This window comes from Pristiophorus japonicus, chromosome 3 (genome assembly GCF_044704955.1).
Source record: "Pristiophorus japonicus isolate sPriJap1 chromosome 3, sPriJap1.hap1, whole genome shotgun sequence".
In the NCBI taxonomy this organism is placed as follows: domain Eukaryota; kingdom Metazoa; phylum Chordata; class Chondrichthyes; family Pristiophoridae; genus Pristiophorus; species Pristiophorus japonicus.
The window spans coordinates 49,237,559-49,258,547 of record NC_091979.1 but is presented as its reverse complement, the minus strand read 5'-3'; the positions used below and the strand labels follow the sequence as shown (position 1 = coordinate 49,258,547).

At 41.0% G+C, this 20,989-nt stretch overlaps 1 protein-coding gene across 6 annotated transcripts in view; it reads left to right on the top strand.

Annotated features, from left to right (window-relative positions):
* Positions 1-20,989, top strand: part of mbd5 (methyl-CpG binding domain protein 5) — a 294,362-nt gene that overhangs the window by 3,813 nt on the left and 269,560 nt on the right. For 2 of the 6 annotated variants that reach the window (XM_070875347.1, XM_070875346.1), the window contains exon 2: positions 11,302-11,379. The exons of the other annotated variants lie outside the window; for them this stretch is intronic. The gene's annotated coding sequence lies outside the window, so the exon portion shown is untranslated. The remainder of the gene's footprint in view (positions 1-11,301; positions 11,380-20,989) is intronic. 6 annotated transcript variants of the gene reach the window in all.

Genomic DNA, 20,989 nt, shown 5'->3' with positions numbered 1-20,989 from the left:
AGCAACTGGAAGTGAATTGGATTGTAAATCGGGGTTCATTTCATCTGTGGGAGAAGGGAATTTTGGTTATCTTACACATGGAAGGAACTGTTAAACTGAAATGTACTAAAACTGGTGCATTTAACTTGTAATCAAGCTCTCTTAAATTGCCTGCTCCTGTGGCAAACCAGTTTCAGTGCAACATGCTTAAAAGTTGTTCTGTCAAAGATCTGTTCAATTTTTAAAAACCGAGGCTTGGTATTTGAAATTAGAATTTAACTGACCTAGTATTTTTTTTAGACATATACATTGAGTGAAACAAGTTATTGTTTTGTGCTTACTGATCCAGAGGTACAATTTAAACTGTTTCCTGTGCAATGCAGTCCCCCAAATGGGCTATTAACCTGGAGATAGAATTCAATTTGTTGTTATTTTATTTATTTAAAGAGGTTGTAATTCCAAGTTTATTTTTGTTTAGTCATGGAGTGATACAGACAGCCTAAACCTGTGGTATGAGATTGAAAGGTGCGTGAGCTTACACATTTGAAAGAGAGTGATGAGAATGTTCTTTAGTGAATACAGAAGTTCACTTCAGACTATTCTTCTCATGCTGAGAGTTCTGGCTGCCATTTTTGAGATTGGTCATTACTGTAATAAAAATTATATGGCATGGAAGACCTGAAGTAGCCTGCTAGTTTACATTCTGGTTTGGATACTGTTTTGACCACTTGTATGATGGAATTCTGTACTTTAGTGTCTCGAGATGCCAAAATCAAATCCAAATATTGAATCTTGAATATTTAACTTTTATTGTAGTTTTGTTATTGCTGCGCTGCCTATTGTACAAACAAACTTGACATCACAGGACAATGTTGTCCAGTAGAAACTGCTGATGTAACCACAGGTGTGGTTATGGTGACACTGTTTTACCTGCGTGCACTAATCTTAGCAGGAAACACTCACACAATATAGATAATTGTACTTCAAATGTGTGTATTTACTTAACAAATATCTACCACCGTACAGCGAACAAGAAGGTAAAGCACTCAGTGATCAGAAAAACACTCAGACTTTAATTTTTTTGCTTTACCGTTTTACCGACAAACCCACAAACCGGTTGATGTACACGTATACGCCGTGCGAGTGAGTATTGAGTTCATATACCCCCCCGGACCGGTGTCGATTACTCATTTTTCAATTTAATAATCAGAAATTCAATTAGTAACATCTGGATTCACAATTAGCCTCATGTAGCTCATGGCTCATGGCTCATGGGGGCACTTGTAAAATGTGTGATTTTCATGCCTAAAAAAAAACACAAAAAAAAGGGCAGTTGAAAAGTATCTGGAGTGTCCCCCAGATCAGGGGGCACTTGATTTAATGTTTAATTTTGGTTTCTCCAAAAGAGTTGTGGCTCATGGCTAATATATTGGACAACACTGCCCTAGGAGCACCTACTCCCCATAAATTCAAAATCAACCTGCAAGCTTTGTTGCTTTGGATGATTCTGAACTTCGAACATAATTTGCAGTTAGTATTCGTGTCATTGACTGGTCCTATTTTTTGCAAAAAATTTGGAAAATGTACTTGTCTGGACTGTTAGCCCAACCAGTCAGTATTGCTGTTTATCCTCCACGTGAGCAGTATGTCCACCCTGTTCGCATACCCCTTTATTCTGCGCTCTGTCTTGCATCTCACTAGGCCCCCATTCTAGACTCCTAAGCCACTATCTGCTCTGTCCCATCCCTTCATAACTTTAAACACCTCTATCAAATTGGCTCATAATCTGCTTTGATCCAACAATAGGCCCAATTTGTCACACCTTTCTTCGTATTTGTCTTTTCACGTACCAGGCAGCGTCCCAGTGAATCTGGGCTGTACCTTCTCTATTGCTTCAACATCCTTCCTATAGTGTGGAGCCTAATACTTCATGCACTGCTCCAACTGTGGCCTTACTTAGGTTCTATATCAATTCACCATTACCTCTTGACTTGTATATTATATACTTATTCTCATAAAACCAGTATTCTATTAATTTATTTTATATGGCATCACCACTTGAGTTGCTGCTTTTAATGTCTTGAACTTGGACCCCAAAAGCATTCTTCTCTTCCATATCATCCAAAGATGATTGCTATTTTTTTTAACCAAAATGTACCAACTCACATTTAATGACATTGAATTCCATCTGCCATTAATGCTAGTTCCACAATCTTATCAGTATTCTCTTGCAACTTATTTTGGTCATCAGAATTATTTACTATGGATCATACTGTAATATTTTCTGCAACTTTGGACACCACTCTGTCTAGCCTTGCATCAAAACCATTGCTGTGCGCCTTGAGCAGAAGCAATTCCTGAACTGAACTTTGAGACATTGCAACGCACTTTCAACCACTCTGAGAAACTGTCCTTAACTCCTACTTTCTGTTCCCCCCCCCCGCCCCCCATTTTTTAATCCAAATTGCCATCCTTCCCCTAATTCCATACCCATTAATCTCGAATAGTCTCTCTGTTACCTTGTCAAAGGCTTTCTAAAAGTCCATGTAAACCACGTCAACTGCATTTCCTCCATCCACCATATCTGTTATCTCCTTAAGGAATTCTATCGGGTTTGTCAAGCACAATATTCCTTTATGAAATCCACATTGGCTGCTTCTAATTATTTTCTCTTCATCTAGACATTTAGTAATTTTATCTTTAATTAAAGGTTCTAAAATTTTCCCTACCACGGTTGTTAAACTAACTAGCCTGTAATTATCCTGGTTTTCTCTGTCTCTTTTTGAAAATGGATATTAGATTACCCTCTCTCCAGTCCTCAAGATCACATCTACACTAATAGAACTTTAAAATATAATTTCTAGAACCTTTGCTATTTCTTCCCCAGGATCACTCAAAAGTATTCCTTCAGGTACAGGCACTTGGTCCTCCTTTATCTTAACTGATACTCTAATGCTTTTTAAAAATATATATATATATTATAGTTCTCATCTTTTAACATTCAGGATTTACCTCCTCCCCAATATCCTTCTCTTACGTAAATGCTGAAGCAAAATATTTGTTAAGTAGTTCTGCCAATTTCCATTTATCTTTAAGCTAACTCACTATTGGGTGGCACTGTGTGTTAGATATAGCCTTTTTACTTCTGGGTCCTGGGTTCAAATCCAGTTCAGACTGATGAAATAAAATCTTTATAAGGAAGGTCTTGGTCCATTTCCGATCTGAAATGAGTTCCCAGTAGGCATGGGCCTACAGCACTAAACCATCCCTTATTGGCAGTCTTACTCAGAGAGGCTACAGAATGGCCATTGTGGGAAATATATCACAATGCAGGACGGTTTGGATTTTGGGGCTAAGGCATATTGTTAGGAAAGAATAGAGATAACTTTATTCTACATCTGGCTGTGATATGCCTAACTTGCTTAAAGCTGGCAGTAACATTCCTCGTCTGGATCCGCTCAAAACATTTTTTAAAAACCTACAAATTTAATCAGGGAAAGAAGCATCTAACATAGTAATTATTTTAGTAGCTGAAAATCAAACATTGAAAAGGTTTTAAAAAAAAATTAGTTACGTTTATTTCTCAGTACCATAAGCTTCAGTGTTTCAAACTGAAGGTTTGCTGAGGAAATGCAGATATTGTGGGATGAGTTTTTTTTCCAATAACACTGGACTGGCGATGTGAAAATGCATTTTTCCTACAATTTTGCAAAATATGTTTTGTTACGTGACTTAATTTATTTGACATTTTCATTGGGTCACATATTGGATCTGTTCTGAAAGCTAATTGAATGTGTGAGCAGAATATCATTTATTCAGATCTGTACTATACAGTACTATTTTTAATGCAGGATGAATGTTTTTTTTGAGGTGAATTACCTTTTCCAGCTGGTCGTACTTTTATGTGAAATGTATCATAACCAGTAAACTGCTTTGTGTACTTTTGCAGGGACACTACATGTTGGCCTTATAAATTGAACCTGATCTGGAATGTAATTGGGGTGTGGTCTAGACCATAGCCAAAGTACTGCAGATGTCCACTACTGCCCACATGATGATTATTAGTGGAATTTATTAAAAGAGATTGGATAAAGGTGTAATTGATCTGTTGTCTTTAATGGGGTAGAAGGAGCAAGGCACCTTCCGGGATGTGAGCTTCGAACTACTGTATTTTATGTGATGGTTAACCGGATATCGATTTACATCAACCATTATACTTTCTGGTTACCTGACTAACCTTAAAAGGTCAAGAGTTTGTTGTGCTTAACATATTCACACTTAATTCATATTCGGAGATAACACATTCTACCTCAGATGTAACTGTGTTTTAAACTTTATCATCTCTGGACTATGTAGTGTCTCCAGCTTTTAATGAAATTACATTGCCTATACTACCATTGCATCTTATTCAAAAGCAAATTACATTTCTATGCGCCCTTGGCAATAAAAAAAATACCTCTCAGCACTTTACAGGGTGGGAAATTGTGAACTAGAAACAAGAAGAGGAAAAAAGGATTAGGTTATGGAAACATGGTGAAAGGCAAGTACCTTTGGGAGATTGTTGATGACAAAGTGAGGTGACCAGGCAGAGGTGCTGAAGGAGGGAGTTTGGGGCTAGACATGATGAATGAAGGAGCAGTCACCAATGTGATGTGATGAGAATTAGAATGAGAAGTAGGCCACTGACAAATAAGCAAAGAGTTTGAAGGAATATATTCTTTAGGAAATTGCAGAACTAGGAAGCGGGTGAAATCATGGAGGGATTTAAAGATGAGCACAAGATGTTTGTAGGATGAGGGGGGAAAATAGAGCTTTGTGAGGGTGGAATGGTGGAAGATGGAATTGGGGAGGCCAACAGATGGAGCATTGGATAGATCCATTCTTCAGGTGATAGGGCATAGATTAGGGGGTTTTAGCAGCAGACGGGGAGAAGTAGGGGAAGAGGTAGGCAGAGTTTAAGATGAAATCGGTTGAGTAACTTATGGATGTGGGGGGAAAGGAAGACAGCTGAGCTTAAATTTGAGCAATATATGAAGATTCTTCCCCCTGTGGCTTAGCCTGAGGTGGCAGCCAGATAAGTTGATGGAATCGAGGTCCAGGGTATGTAGATATTTGGAGGAGCCAAAGAAAACAGGCCATTCAGCCTAATTAGTTTGTGCTGTGTATCCCCTTCGTAGGAAAATAGTTCCAATCCCATAAACCCATCCAGTTCCTGTATCACTTCAGCCATTTTACCATCATCTGATTCCTTGCCCAAATGATGATTCTTCATACATGAGTCTTACTGAACGATTGCACGTTGTTTGGCTATGCTGCCAATCCAAACCCTGTTCGCATCTGAATTCCACACAATGTCAGGAGAGTGAATAGAAGAAAAAACTCTGACTCATTTTTCCCCTATTGTAACCCAGGAGGCTAAAGATAATTTTACTGCCCTTATAGCTACTCTGTTTGGGATCAGTTAACTCAGAAGAAACAAGAGATCAAGCCAGGCACCATCCTGGTGTGTATGATTCAGCAGCTTGCTGAATAAATTTGCAGAATCATTGGAGGAGTTGGTGGCCCTTCATGCACGTGCCTAGTCATTGAGTTGGCAGGTCATTGTACCATGGGTTGCCATCACAGTCCAGCTCCAACAGATCATCCATCCCCTGGCAACCATTCACGTACACTTCCAGCAGGTATTGCTGAATAGTAAACGAGCCAGAACCCTGAATGATTTTATCCTCCCTAACTTAGATATGTTCAAACCAATTATGCCACTCTTACTGCTGCTCTGCTGAGAGCTAACTGGGATTAGAATCTGGGATTGTCTTGGTCTGTATGGCTCTGCTTCTTACTGCTGAACAAGCTGAGGCATCAGAAAAAACAACTTTCTATATGTTGACAACCAGTTTGCAGGTGCACATTATATGATGTGATTCTAAGCCATACAGATTTGGACAGTTCCGACATGTTCACGCATCTGTTGGTTAGCTAATAACTGGTAGAGTGTTGGTACTATGATTGATCTTTATATTCCTAAACTAAGGAGGAGAAACATTGGCCAGGGAATTGATTGAACATTGATTGAGGATAGGATGAGGCTTGGTTGTGTTTGTCACCATCGTAAATCTCTTCCCCCTCTGCGCACCCCCCCCCCCCCCCTTAATTCAATACCATGTTGACTGACACTATTGATGCTCACTGTTTAGGTTGGGAAGACCACTAATGTCTGTGGAACTGTGTCCCAGTGTGAGTCACCAGAGGTGGGGTAGAGGAAATAAGGGAAATGGTATTGTAATTCAATTCGAATAGCATTTCTCAAAACTGAATTTAATGTCACTTGTATTTACAGTACTGTGCGCATTCAGTAGCTATTTCATAATGCGTCACATCACATTTCAAATGTGTTGATGTTTATTGTTGGATTTGAGTCGGCCCAAATTAGAAATTTAAATCTGACAGTTTATGTTAACCTCGTTCAAATCTAGTTACTTTTAAAAGTGTTTGCCTCAATGGCTCATAAATAAAGGTGAATTTTAAATAGAAGAAAAATGCAAATTTTTATAAAAGGAAACTATACAGCTTGCAACTGCTATCTTTCCTCATTTCCCCAACCCCATTTCAGAGAAATCTTTTTTATTTGATCTTGGTGAAATGAGATTCAGGAACTGACATCAGTTCTATGATACCAGTACCTGTATTGAACAGTATCGAACTATTCCTGCAGAATGTATGTCACAGTAGCTTGTTGAAGAATTTAGCTAACATTTATTAGGATTACATTGTGGCTTTAAGTTGACATGGAAAGCACTTTTATGTGCTAAAATTGGCGTAGTATCTAATTGATTATTCACATATTATTGTCATAATAAACAATAAATGTAAGTGCGGCAATCCCTTTTGCAGTTACTAATCTTAAACTTGAGTGCTAATGGACAGAAATCTGAAGCACTCAACAAAACAAAAGTTTAGGTTGGACCAAAATTTCCATCTTGAGCAAAGTTCTTAATTTTTAACTTTGATGACAAGTTCATCAAATGGAGGCTAATGTATTCAAATTTATGGAATAAGCAGTCCTATTTCAGCAAATAACTATGGAAATATCATCCTAGTATCTACTTATACCCTCGTGCAAGACATAAAATTTCAATATAAAAACCATACTGTTAATGCATTTTAACTGTGTTAACACATTATCACAAAGTCCAATATGAATTGTACCATGGTGTTTCAGAACTTGGATAGGCAGAATCTACAATGTCTGTGCTTTGCTCCAAGAGGTTTGTACTATTTTCAAAAGCAAAAATGATCCATTCCTGAGCAATTCTATTGTTTTGGATTTATATGGGAATAGGGTTACTGTACCAATTAATCATCATTTTTGATACTTTATCTGATGTTCAAAAGGCTGGGGGAATTAACTATGCAATGCAGTTAACTTTTTGAATGGAATTTTTTTTAGCAATATAAACAGAATTTGCTTAAAATCCCAAGTTGAACTGCATGTCACTTAGAGTTGGTGAAGACATGAATTTTTTTTTTAGTCATTGCATGTACATGCTTTTTCTTTTCTGTGTTGTACATCAGCCTGGCACTTGATATTAAGTACAGTGTAACCTGTTTATAACAGGTGATGCGCTGTTTACTGTAAACTATTATTGTAATGTAACAGCAAAAATTAAACAAAGACAATTACATTTTGAATTAACTGCAAGCTTTTATTTTGTTTAAGACTAGACAGTAGTAACAGAAATTAGGATAAGTTGTCAATTAGCTAACCGATATTGGAATTCAACTGTCATTGGGCTTTTATTCTGTTTCTGATTTTTTTTAAATTTGTTCCAGGATGTGGGCGTTGCTGGCAAGGCCAGCATTTATTGTCCATCTCTAATTGCCCTTGAAGTTGGTGGTGAGCCGCCATCTTGAATCGCTGCAGGTACTTCACAGTGCTGTTAGGAAAGGAGTTCCAGGGCTAGATTTTCGGCAACTTTGTGACCGGGCTTTTGCCGCGATTTGACTCTCCACGGCAAAAACCCGGTTGGCGGGATTTTCGGGCACCTTTTTGCAGCGGCCGTCCACGTACTGCTGGGGAGAGGTGCGCCGACTTGAAATGACGTGCAACGTTGCGGATTGCACTACCATCATACTTTTGCCACTCTCCGCCACACCGGCAGGTCAAACCTGTCGATGTAGTCCTTCCAGCAGCAATAAGTATGAAGACATGCAAAAAAGGTAAGTTACAGTTTTTTTATTAATTATTTTTCAGCGACTTAGTAGGTAAGGGGTTTTTGAATGTTTTTTGCATTTTTTTTTTGTTTTCCCCCTCTCCCAAGGCGCCTCTCGCAGCGCTATCAGCCCCGGACTAAAGTTGCCGAAACTCATGCTGACTTAAAAGCCGAAATTTAGGCCTAAAATCGGTAGCGCAGCGAAAATGGTAATTTTGGCGTAAAACTACCGTTTTCACCAACAACTGAAAATCTAACTCTCAGGATTTTGACCCAGCGACAATGAAGGAAATATATCACCGTTCTACGTCTGGTTTGTGTGTAACTTGGAGGGCAACTTGCAAGTGATGGTGCTCCCATGCGCCTGCTGCCCTTGTCCTTCTAGCTGGTAGAGGTCGCAGGTTTGGGAGATGTTGCTGAAAAAGACGTGGTGAGTTGCTGCAATGCATCTTGTAGATGGTACATACTGCAGCCATGGTGCACTGGTGGTGGAGAGAGTGAATGTTGAAGGTGGTGGATAGGGTGCCAATCAAGAGGGCTGCTTTGTCCTGGATAGTGTTGTTGGAGCTGCACTCATCCAGGCAAGTGGAGAGTATTCCATCACACTCCTGACTTGTGCCTTGTCGATGGTGGAAAGGCTTTGGTGAGTTAGAAGGTGAGACACTCGCAGCAGGATATCCAGCCTCTAACCCACTCTTGTTGCCACAGTATTTATATGGCTGGTCCAGTTAGGTTTCTGGTCGATGGTGACCCCCCCCAGAATGTTGATGGTGGTGGATTTGACAATGGTAATGCCATTGAATATCGAGGCGAGGTGGCTCGACACTCTTTTGTTGGAGATGGTCATTGCCTGGCACTTGTGTGGCATGAATGTTACTTGCCACTTATCAACCCAAGCCTGAATGTCGTCCAGGTCTTGCTGCATGCGGGCATGGACTGCTTCATTTTCTGAGGAGTTGCGAATGGAACTGAGCACTGCAATCATCGAGGAGCATTCCCACTTCTGACTTTATGCTGGAGGGAAGGTCATTGATGAAGCAGCTGAAGAGGGTTGGTCCTTGGACACTGAAGAACTCCTGCAGTGATGCCCTAGGGCTGAGATGATTGACCTGCAATAACCACAACCATCTTCCTTTGTGCTAGGTATGACTCCAGCCAGTGGAGAGTTTTCCCCCGATTCCCATTGACTTCAATTTTACTAGGGCTCCTTGATACCACACTTGGTTAAATGCTGCCTTGATGTCAAGTACATTTTCTCCCATTCAAAAACCAACATGTTTAATAAACACATTTTTATGGGCTGATATGCCTAACTGGGCATTAAATCTAGTTTTACTGGATGCAAAATCAAGTGTGTGTACAAGATATTTGTGTTTATTTTAATTGGGCAAGTGAAAAGACTGGCTTCAATTAAGTCTCAAGTGTCCAGCTGTATTCCAAGATCTATGTTGTGGAATAGTATGTTGAGGGTTTTATTTATTTGAATGTAGATTATTGGCATGCTTTTGTTATCGTCCACCTGTGCTAGATTATCTGATGCGTGGACAAGCTTGGAAGATTTCAAGTTTTGAGAAAGCTGATGTTTCTGTGGTTCTGTTTTTAAATAAATTGTGTATGTAAAGTGACCTGATATTTAGATGTTATCTTTACTATCTAAATTGATAAGTAGCTCAGCCAATGCGGCTGACATTTTTTCTACCACAAGGGGCGTCCTTTTAGCTGTGCAGTATTGTGGAATTTTAAATTGGTACTGCAATTCAAATAATTCTTCAATTGTGCTTAAGAAATGTAATAACTATGAACAACTCCCTCTCTTTCCCCCCCCCCCCCCCCCCCGCCAACCCCTTTCAAGATATTATTTGTTAGACAAATAGGTTAGTTGGTGATTTTATTGGAGCTTAAACAGTGTTAGGCACTATCTATAGGAAATGCTGGAAATCTCAGCAGGTCAGGCAGCATCTGTGGAGAGCAAAACAGAGTTAATGTTTCAGGTTGATGTCCTTTTGTCAGAACTGGTGAATGTTTGAAAAGAATAGATTCTAAAGGAGCTGCTCTTTTCGAACATTCGCCAGTTCTGACGAAGGGTCATCAACCTGAAACGTTGACTCTGTTTTTCTCTCCACAGATGCTGCCTGACCCATCTGAAATTTCCAGTATTTTCTGTTTTTATTTCAGGTTCCAGCATCTGCAATTGTTTGGTTTTATATTAGGCACTATCTACTTGGGAGTGGAGCTAAAAACAGCAGACCAACCTTTTTTTTAAAGCTATTATAAAAGCAGGGTGTGAAGTACTGGTGATTACAAGTCTGCTGCTGGTGTGATAGATATGGGAGCAATTTTTGGTGATAAATTAAGTGCATCATAGAAGTATATTGCCCAACATTAAAGCATTGCTTAAGTGGGATTTTTCCTGTAGTGTATTGATGCCAGTACGTTGAATATACCCGGTGACAATGCTACTAAAATTTTCGACTACTTTTAAGCAAATGACAGTGCAAATCGGCTTTCCAATATGTCATATTCTATCCAATAAGGCTTTGTCATTGGATGCTTCTTTGGTATTTGTGTGTTCAGTGTGTTAGAGAATGAAGGAGAGGGGCCTCCATTTTGGGTGGAAGAAGTGAATGTGTGAATGCTTCTGAGTGATGTGGCTGTTTGGCTATTGGAAGATGATACTGCCCGAGTCTGGATTGCCAATTTTCTAATTTTCCATTTACCTTATGCAAAAGAAGGGATTTTGTCCATTATCCAGCATTGAAGCAAATTGAACTGTGTTCATAATAAAAGGTAGCGGCCTGCCATGTCCAGTTTATTGCTGGCTGTATCTAGGTCTGGTTTGTATCCATTTTAGGAAATCTCAATTAATAAGAACATTTCTTGGCAGTGTGTACAGAAATCCTTAATCTGTTTTCTCAATGTATCCACAATAGTTTTTTTTGCTGGAGGAAGGGGGTGGATTGCTGCAAATAAACACTTTTTTAATCATTTACTGATTTTCAAATTGAATGGTTTGAAAATCATCATATTGTTTGTGATGGACTCTCCTGAATACTACTAATAGTGTTGAAGAACCAGTTCAGTCTGTTACTGTACCTATTTGTGTTTTTTAAAGGAAAAGGAAAGGACTTGCATTTACATAGCAACTTTCATGAGCTCAAGACACTCCAAAATGCTTTACAGCCAGCAAGAGGTGAGAGTACTACCATTGAGGCAAGACTATCATTAGCATGTATTTATCACTAAAATAAAATGAGAACAAGGGAGAACAGTAACCTATGCTGTTGTACTGTGAATGCAGCATACATTTAAGCTACGATTGATTTAAATCCATTGCCTACCTGATTATATAATACTGCTATTGTAAACTCCAAATCCATGCAGTGGTGCTGCAAGTTTCAGAGGTATCCAGGGAGCTAAGTGTGCATGGCCTCCTTTACTCGTCTCGTATCAGATTATTTACAAGGCTTCGATTGGAGGTGTTAGCTGAGAGGAAATAAGGGGTGTGATTTGCCAATTGGTGGTGTGCTACATTATCAGTAAGATTTCAGTAAAGTCTAATGATGGGAGTCTGAAATGTTCACATTCTGCCCACTTGAACTCAAAACTTGTAGAAAAGGCAATTATATTCTTAGTCCTTCCAAACTTGAGTTATGCTTGGATATTCCAATGCTCTCCTGGCTGGCCTCCTACCATGCATCCACCGTAAACTTGAGCTCACCCAAAACTCTGCTGCATGTATCCTAACTTGCACCAAATCCTGTTCGCATATCACCCTTGTGCTCACTGACCGACATTGGCTTCCGACCTTGATTTTTAAAATTCTCATACTTGTTTTCAGATCTCATGACTTCACCCACCGCTATCTTTGTAACCTCTTCCAGCCCTAAAACTTTCTGAGATCTCTGCACTCCTCCAATTCTGGCCTCTTGCACATCCCCACTTTTCATCGCTCCACCATTGGTGTCTGCATCTTCACCTGCCTCTGGAATTCCCTCCCTAAATCTCTCCGCCTCTCTACCTCTCCTCCTTTAAGACGCTCCTTAAAACCTACCTCTTTGACCAAGCTGTGGTCACTTGTCCGAATATCTCCTTATGTGGCTCGGTGTCAAATTTTGTCTGATAACGCTTCTGTGAAGCACCTTAGGATGGTTTACTGGGTTAAAGGCGCTATATACATGCAAGTTGTTGATAAAGCATTTGTTTTGGTATCTAGGATAAAGTACTGTTTTTATAGTTCTTTTACTGTGACTTGTGTGGTTGGTCATCATCATAGGCAGTTCCTCAAAATCGAGGAAGACTTGCTTTCACTCTAAAAGTGAGTTCTTAGGTGACTGAACAGTTCAAAACAGGAATTACAGTCTCTGTCACAGGTGGGACAGACAGTCGTTGAAGGAAAGGGTGGGTGGGACTGGTTTGCCGGACGCTCCTTCCGCTGCCTGCGCTTGTTTTCTGCAGGCTCTCGGCGACGAGACTCGAGGTGCTCAGCGCCCTCCCGGATGCTCTTCCTCCACTTAGGGCTGCCTTTGGCCAGGGTCTCCCAGGTATCGGTGGGGAATGTTGCATTTTATCAAGGAGGCTTTGAGGGTGTCCTTGAAACGTTTCCTCTGCCCACCTGGGGCTCGCCTGCCATGTAGGAGTTCCGAATAGAGCGCTTGCTTTGGGAGTCTTGTGTCAGGCATGCAAGCAATGTGGCCCGCCCAACGGAGCTGGTCGAGTGTGGTCAGTGCATCGATGCTGGGGATGTTGGCCTGATCGAGGATGCTAACGTTGGTGCACCTCTCCTCCCAGGGGATTTGCAGGATCTTGTGGAGACATCGTTGGTGGTATTTCTCCAGCAATTTGAGATGTCTACTGTATATGGTCCACGTCTCTGAGCAATACAGGAGGGCGGGTATCACTACAGCCTGTAGACCATGAGCTTGGTGCCAGATTTGAGGGCCTGATCTTCAAACACACTCTTCCTCAGGCGGCCAAAGGCTGTACTGGAGATGGTGTTGAACCTAGTCGTCGATGTCTGCCCTTGCTAATAATAGGCTACCAAGGTATGGAAAGTGGTCCACGTTGTCCAGGGCTGCGCCGTGGATCTTGATGAATGTAGCAATTTGAGGTGACAAATAAAGAGCATTATGCAAGTAGCATTCGGCATAACATGAAAGTTGTGGGTACAAGTGGCATGACACGACTTGAGTGCGTAAGCGAGGTTCACAATGAAGTGCAATACTGAAGCCATGTTTCTATGTATAGTTAGATGTTAAAGGTGCCATGGTACTATTCAAATAAGTGCGGGGAGCTTTCTAAGTGTCCTAACCGACATTCTTCCCAAAGCCAATACCACAAAAATAAAGTGATTAAGTGATCATTCATTTTGTGGGATACTGTTGGTGCAGAATGTCTGTGATGTTTGATTACATAACATTGTACCTGTTATGTATGAATAAAGAGTCTGACCAGATACTGTGAGCTCAAAGTAATGTGTGACCGTAGTCTTTTATTTCAGGTCTCCAGAGTGCCTCTCCAGCTCTGAGGCCTCCTTAAATACAGGTGCTCCCAAGGGATTTTGGGATCCCCTGGGACTCCAGGGGTTGAGTCCTCTGGTCGTTAAACAAGATATTTACAGGTTTACATATATAACAGTGCCTGTATTTTTTTTTAAAAGTAATAAATTGTGTGAAGTATTTTGTGATGATTTGATAATGTGATAAAGGTACTATATAAATGCATGTTTGTTTTTCTTTTCCTTTTCCTGTACAGTATTGGTACCAATATGTTAAATACGTCTCGTGTCAACATAAGAACACAAGAAATAGGAGCAGGAGTTGCTTGAGCCTGCTCCACCATTTAATAAGATCACAGCTGATCTGATCATGGACTCGGCTCCACTTCCCTGCCCTCTCCCCATAACTCTTTATTCCCTTATTGCTCAAAAATCTGTCTATCTCCACCTTAAATATATTCAGTGACCCAGCCTCCACAGCTCTCTGGGGCAGAGAATTCTATAGATTTACAACCCTCAGAGAAGAAATTTCTCCTCATCTCAGTTTTAAATGGGCGGCCCCTTATTCTGAGACTGTGTCCCATAGTTTTAGTTCCTCCTGAGTGGAAATATCCTCTCTGCATCCACCTTGTCTAGTCCCTTCATTATTTTACGTTTCGAATAAGATCACTTCTCATTCTTCTGAACTCCAATGAGTAGAGGCTCAACCTATCTTCATAAGTCAATCCCCTCATCTCTGGAATCAACCGAGCGTACCTTCTCTGGACAGCCTCCAATGCAAGTATATCCTTCCTTAAATATGGAGACCAAAAATGTACGCTGTACTCCAGGTGGCCTCACCAATACCATGTACAGTTGTAGCAGGACTTCTCTGCTTTTATGCTCTCTTCCCCCTTGCAATAAAGGTCAACATTCTATTTGCCTTGCTGTATCAGCATACTCACTTTTTGAGTTTCATGCACAAGGACCCCCAGATCCCTCTGTGATGCAGCACTTTGCAATTTTTCTCCATTTAAATTATAATTTGCTTTTCTATTATTCCTGCCAAAGTGGATAACCTCACATTTTCCCACATTATACTCCAATTGCCAAATTTTTGCCCACTCACTTAGCCTGTCTATATCCCTTTGCAGATGTTTTGTATCCTCACAATTTGCTTTCCCACCCATTTTTTGTATCATCAGCAAACTTGGCAACATTACACTCGGTCCCTTCATCTAAGTCATTAATATAGATTGTAAATAGTTGAGACGCCAGCACCGATCCCTGCGGCACCCCACTAATTACTGTTTGCCAACCGGAAAATGACTCATTTATCCCAGCTCTGTTTTCTGTTTGTTAGCCAATCCTTTATCCATGCTAATAAATAACCCCCAATCCTGTGAACTTTTATTTCGTGTAGTAACCTTTTACCTTATCGAATGCCTTCTGGAAACCAAATGCAGCACATCCACTGGTTCCCCCTTATCCACCCTGCTCGTTACATCCTCAAAGGACCCCAGCAAGTTTGTCAAACATGATTTCCCTTTCATAAAGCCATGCTAACTCTAGTTAATTGAATTATGCTTTTCCAAATGTCCCGCTACTGCTTCCTTAATAATGGACTCCAGCATTTTCCCAATGACAGATGTTAGGCTAACTGGTCTACAGTTTCCTGCTTTTTGTCTGCCTCCTTTTTAAATAGGGGCGTTACATTTGCGGTTTTCCAATCCGCTGGGACCGCCTCAGAATCCAGAGCATTTTGGTAGATTACAACTAATGCATCCACTATCTCCGTAGCCACTTCTTTTAAGACCTTAGGATGTAAGCCATGAGGTCCGGGGGACTTGTACGCCTTTAGTCCCATCATTTTACCGAGTGCTACTTCTTTAGTGATAGTGATTGTATTAAGTGATTGCTAGTGCTGTTGGGGAGGAGTTAAACTAATATGGCAGGGGGATGGGAACCTATGCAGGGAGATAGAGGGAAGTAGAATGGGGGCATAAGGAAAAGATAGCAAGAAGAAAAGTAAAACTGGAGGGCAGAGAAACCTATGCAAAAAGCAAAAAGGGCCACATTACAGCAAAATTCTAAAGGGGCAAAGTGTGTTAGAAAGATAAGTCTGAAGGCTCTGTGCCTCAATGCGAGGAGTATTCGGAATAAGAGACGAATTAACTGCGCAGATAGCAATTAATGGGTACGATGTAATTGGTATCACAGAGACATGGCTCCAGGGTGACCAAGGCTGGGAACTCAACATCCAGGGGTAGTCAACATTTAGGAAGGATAGACAAAAAGGAAAAGGAGGCGGGGTGGCATTGCTGGTTAAAGAGGAAATTAATGCCATAGTAAGAAAGGACATTAGCTTGGATGATGTGTAATTGGTATGGGTGGAGCTACGGAATACCAAGGGGCAGAAAACGCTAGTTGGAGTTGTGTACAGACCACCAAACAGTAGTAATAAGGTTGGGGACAGCATCAAACAGGAAATTAGGAATGCATGCAATAAAGGTACAGCAGTTACCATGGGTGACTTTAATCTACATATTGATTGGGCTAACCAAACTGGTAGCAATGCGGTGGAGGAGGATTTCCTGGAGTGTATTAGGGATGGTTTTCTAGACCAATATGTCGAGGAACCAACTAGGGAGCTGGCCATCCTAGACTTGGGTGATGTGTAATGAGAAAGAACTAATTAGCAATCTTGTTGTGCGAGACCCCTTGGGGAAGAGTGACCATAATATGGTAGAATTCTTTACTAAGATGGAGAGTGACACAGTTAATTCAGAGACTAGGGTCCTGAATTTAAGGAAAGGTAACTTCGATGGTTTGAGGCATGAATTGGCGAGAATAGACTGGCAAATGATACTTAAAGGGTTGACGGTGGATAGGCAATGGCAAACATTTAAAGATCACATGGATGAACTTCAGCAATTGTACATCCTTGTCTGGAGTAAAAATAAAACGGGGAAGGTGGCTCAACCGTGGCTAACAAGGGAAGTTCAGGATAGTGTTAAATCCAAGGAAGAGGCATATAAATTGTCCAGAAAAAGCAGCAAACCTGAGGACTGGGAGAAATTTAGAATTCAGCAGAGGAGGACAAAGGGTTTAATTAAGAGGGGGAAAATAGAGTACGAGAAGAAGCTTGCCAGGAACATAAAAACTGACTGCAAAAGCTTCTATAGATATGTGAAGAGAAAAAGATTAGTGAAGACAAACGTAGGTCCCTTGCTGTCAGATTCAGGCGAATTTATAATGGGGAACAAAGAAATGGCAGACCAGTTGAACAAATATTTTGGTTCTGTCTTCACGAAGGAAAACACAAATAACCTTCCGGAAGTACTAGGGGACCGAGGGTCGAGTGAGAAGGAGGAACTAAAGGATATCCTTATTAGGCAGGAAATTGTGCTTGGGAAATTGATGGGATTGAAGGCCGATAAATCCCCGGGGCCTGATGTTCTGCATCCCAGAGTACTTAAGGACGAGGCCCTAGAAATAATGGATGCATTGATGATCATTTTCCAACAGTCTATCGACTCTGGATCAGTTCCTATGGACTGGAGGGTAGCTAATGTAACACCACTTTTTAAAAAGGGAGGGAGAGAGAAAGCAGGTAATTATAGACCAGTTAGCCTGACATCAGTCGTGGGGAAAATGTTGGAATCAATTATTAAGGATGAAATAGCAGCGCATTTGGAAAACGGTGACAAGATCGGTCCAAGTCAGCATGGATTTATGAAAGGGAAATTATGCTTGACAAATCTTCTGGAATTTTTTGAGGATGTAACTAGTGGAGTGGACAAGGGAGAACCAGTGGATGTGGTGTATTTGGATTTTCAAAAGGCTTTTGACAAGGTTACACACAAGAGATTGGTGTGCAAAATCAAAGCACATGGTATTGGGGGTAATATACTGACGTGGCTAGAGAGCTGGTTGGCAGACAGGAAGCAGAGAGTCGGGATAAACGGGTCCTTTTCAGAATGGCAGGCAGTGACTAGTGGAGTGCCGCAGGGCTCAGTGCTGGGACCCCAGCTCTTTACAATATACATCAATGATTTAAATGAAGGAATTGAGTGTAATATCTCCAAGTTTGCAGATGACACTAAACTGGGTGGCGGTGTGAGCTGTGAGGGGGACGCTAAGAGGCTGACTTGGACAGGTTAGGTGAGTGGACAAATGCATGGCAGATGCAGTATAATGTGGATAAATGTGAGGATATCCAATTTGGGCGGGCGGGGGTGGGGGGGGGAGCAAAAACGCGAAAACAGAATATTATCCGAATGGCAGCAGATTAGGAAAAGGGGAGGTGCAACGAGACCTGGGTGTGTCATGGTTCATCAGTCACTGAAAGTGGGAATGCAGGTATAGCAGATGGTGAAGAAGGCAAATGGTATGTTGGTCTTCATAGCTAGGGGATTTGAGTATAGGAGCAGGGAGGTCTTACTGCCTTGGTGAGGCTTCACCTGGAATATTGTTCAGTTTTGGTCTCCTAATCTGAGGAAGGACGTTCTTGCTATTGAGGGAGTGCAGCGAAGGTTCATCAGACTGATTCCCGGGATGGCTGGAATGACATATGAGGAGCGACTGGATCAACTGGGCCTTTATACATTGGAATTTAGAAGGATGAGAGGGGATCTCATAGAAACATATAAGATTCGGACGGGACAGGTTAGATGCGGGTAGAATGTTCCCGAAGTCCAGAACCAGGGGACACAGTCTTAGGATAAGGGGTGGGCCATTTAGGACTGAGCTGAGGAGAAACTTCTTCACTCAGAGTTGTTAACCTGTGGAATTCCCTGACGCAGAGAGTTGTTGATGCCAGTTTATTGGATATATTCAAGAGGGAGTTCGATATGGCCCGTACGGCTAAGGGGATCAAGGGGTATGGAGAGAAAGCAGGAAAGGGGTACTGAGGGAATGATCAGCCATGATCTTATTGAATGATGGTGCAGGCTCGAAGGGCCGAATGGCCTACTCCTGCATCTATTTTTTATGTTTCTATGTAAGTTATAGCCCCTTGATTATCCACTACTGGGATGTATTTCGTGTCCTCTACCGTGAAGACCGATACAAAATATTTGTTCAACATCTCTGCAATTTCCCTGTTCTCCATTATTAATTTCCCAGTCTCATCCTCTAGGGGACCAACATTTACTTTAGCCACACTTTTCCTTTTTATGTACCTGTAGAAACTCTTACTGTCTGTTTTTATATTTTGTGCTAGTTTACTCTCATAATCTATCTTCCCTCGATCATTTTTTTTAGTCGTTCTTTGCTGGCCTTTAAAGGTTTCCCAATCCTCTGGCCTCCCACTAGTCTTGGCCACCTTGTATGGCCTTGTTTTAAATTTGATACCATCCCTTATTTCCTTAGTTAGCCACGGATGATTATCCCTTCTCTTACAGTCTTTCCTTCTCATTGGGATATATTTTTGTTGCGAGTTACAAAATATATCTTTAAACGTCTGCCACTGCTCACCAGCCATCCCATTTTTGATCTATTTTCCCTGTCCATTTTAGCCAACTCTGCCCTCATACCTTTGTAGTCTCCTTTATTTAAGCTTGGGGCACTGGTTTGAGATCCAACTTTCTCACCCTCCAACTGAATTTAAAATTCAACCATGTTATAATCATTCATTCCTGGAGGATCCTTTACTAGGAAATCATTTATTAATCCTGTCTCATTACACAGTACCAGATCTAAGAGAGCCTGCTCCCTGGTTGGTTCCGCAACGCACTGTTCAAGGAACCTATCCCGGATACACTCTATGAACTCTTCCTCAAGGCTAGCCTGGCCAATTTGCTTTGTCCAATCAATATGAAGGTTCAAATCATCCATGATTATTGCCGGTCCTTTTTTACAAGCCTCCATTATTTCTTGATTTATACTCCGTCCAACAGTGTAGCTACTGTTAAACATATAGACTACACCCACCAGCGACTTTTTCCCCTTGTTCCTTATCTCCACCCAAACTGATCCAACATTATGAATTTGGGACTGGATTTAAGCTAAAACTAGATTTTTCGTAAAAGACTACCCTAAGTCTTTTGCATTGATCATTGCAAAAAAAGGAAAAAGAATGGAAAATGGTTGTTGTGACAAAAATGAAATGGAGCAGAAAATGGGGGTTACAGAAGTGTGAGCTGCTTCTCCAATACCACAGATCAAACAATAGCAGTATTTGATAGAGTTGATCTTAAAGAGATCATTCAACCCCTAATATTTACACCTTTTCTGCTCCTTTCTGCAAGTAGGGAGTGGTAGTAGGTTATGGGATTGGGGCAGAATATAGTCGTGAGATCATTCATTCACACAGTTTCTTACAGGCGTTACTAGATAGTGATCAACTTCTGGAACCTGCCTAAATCTGGCCCTTAATCCAATTGTCCTGCAGCTTGAATAGTTTCATTAAAGCCTGTTGTTTTACTTTTCAAAAAAGATTGCATTTCTGGTCTATTTTTCTTTTTAATCTCTCCCGAGTTGAAGATTGTGACTCATACTAAGAAATTGTTCCAACGACCCTCTGGTATCTCACCCAACTGGCTGCTCTTTGTATGAGCCTGGAGAGTGAATGACTACAGACTGTTCAACCATTTCCCTTGGCCATTATCGCTGATCCTGTCCTTGGCCAGCATGCACACATAATTTATATCAGTGGCAATCCTGGCTGTTTGACAAATGTAAGAGTAGTTTCCCTGCCTGAAGGAGGAGTACATTTGAGATTGGCTAGATCCTAACGTAGCGCAGCCCAAGGATTGGACCTTGAATCCGCCAGATCTGCATGCTCAGTGCCCCACTATGTAGTGTATATAACCACTGAGCCATGGGAGAATTAAAAAAAAAAAAATTTCAGTGCATGTACATGAAGATAATTTGAATACAGACGTGACAGTGGTGGAAAGAATTGTTCAAAGTTAAGATATCTCGTACCTTTGCCACAATAGACTTTTTAGATAAATGAAAGAGAAAGAAAATTATTGGTATACTGGCCATGAATTTTGTCATACTGCAAGTATGGGATCATGTACATGTTGAAATTGTTGTTTTATGCAAGTATGCTTAAAATCCCCAACCCACCAAACTCTAGTTTAATACTGGTGCATATTAATGTTAACCTCGAGCAACCAATCCAATCCAAATGCAACTATACTTTGGTGGTGGTATATATTTTAAGCAAGATCAAAAACATCTATTGGGAGGGGTGATCTAAAGTTTGGTTGAAGAGGGTCTTGGAGGAGAAGTGCAAGGGCTTCGGGAGGGAACTCCAGAGGGTGGGACCAAGGTGGCTGAATGGCGCTTGGAGCATGGGATATGGGCAGCAGAGCTT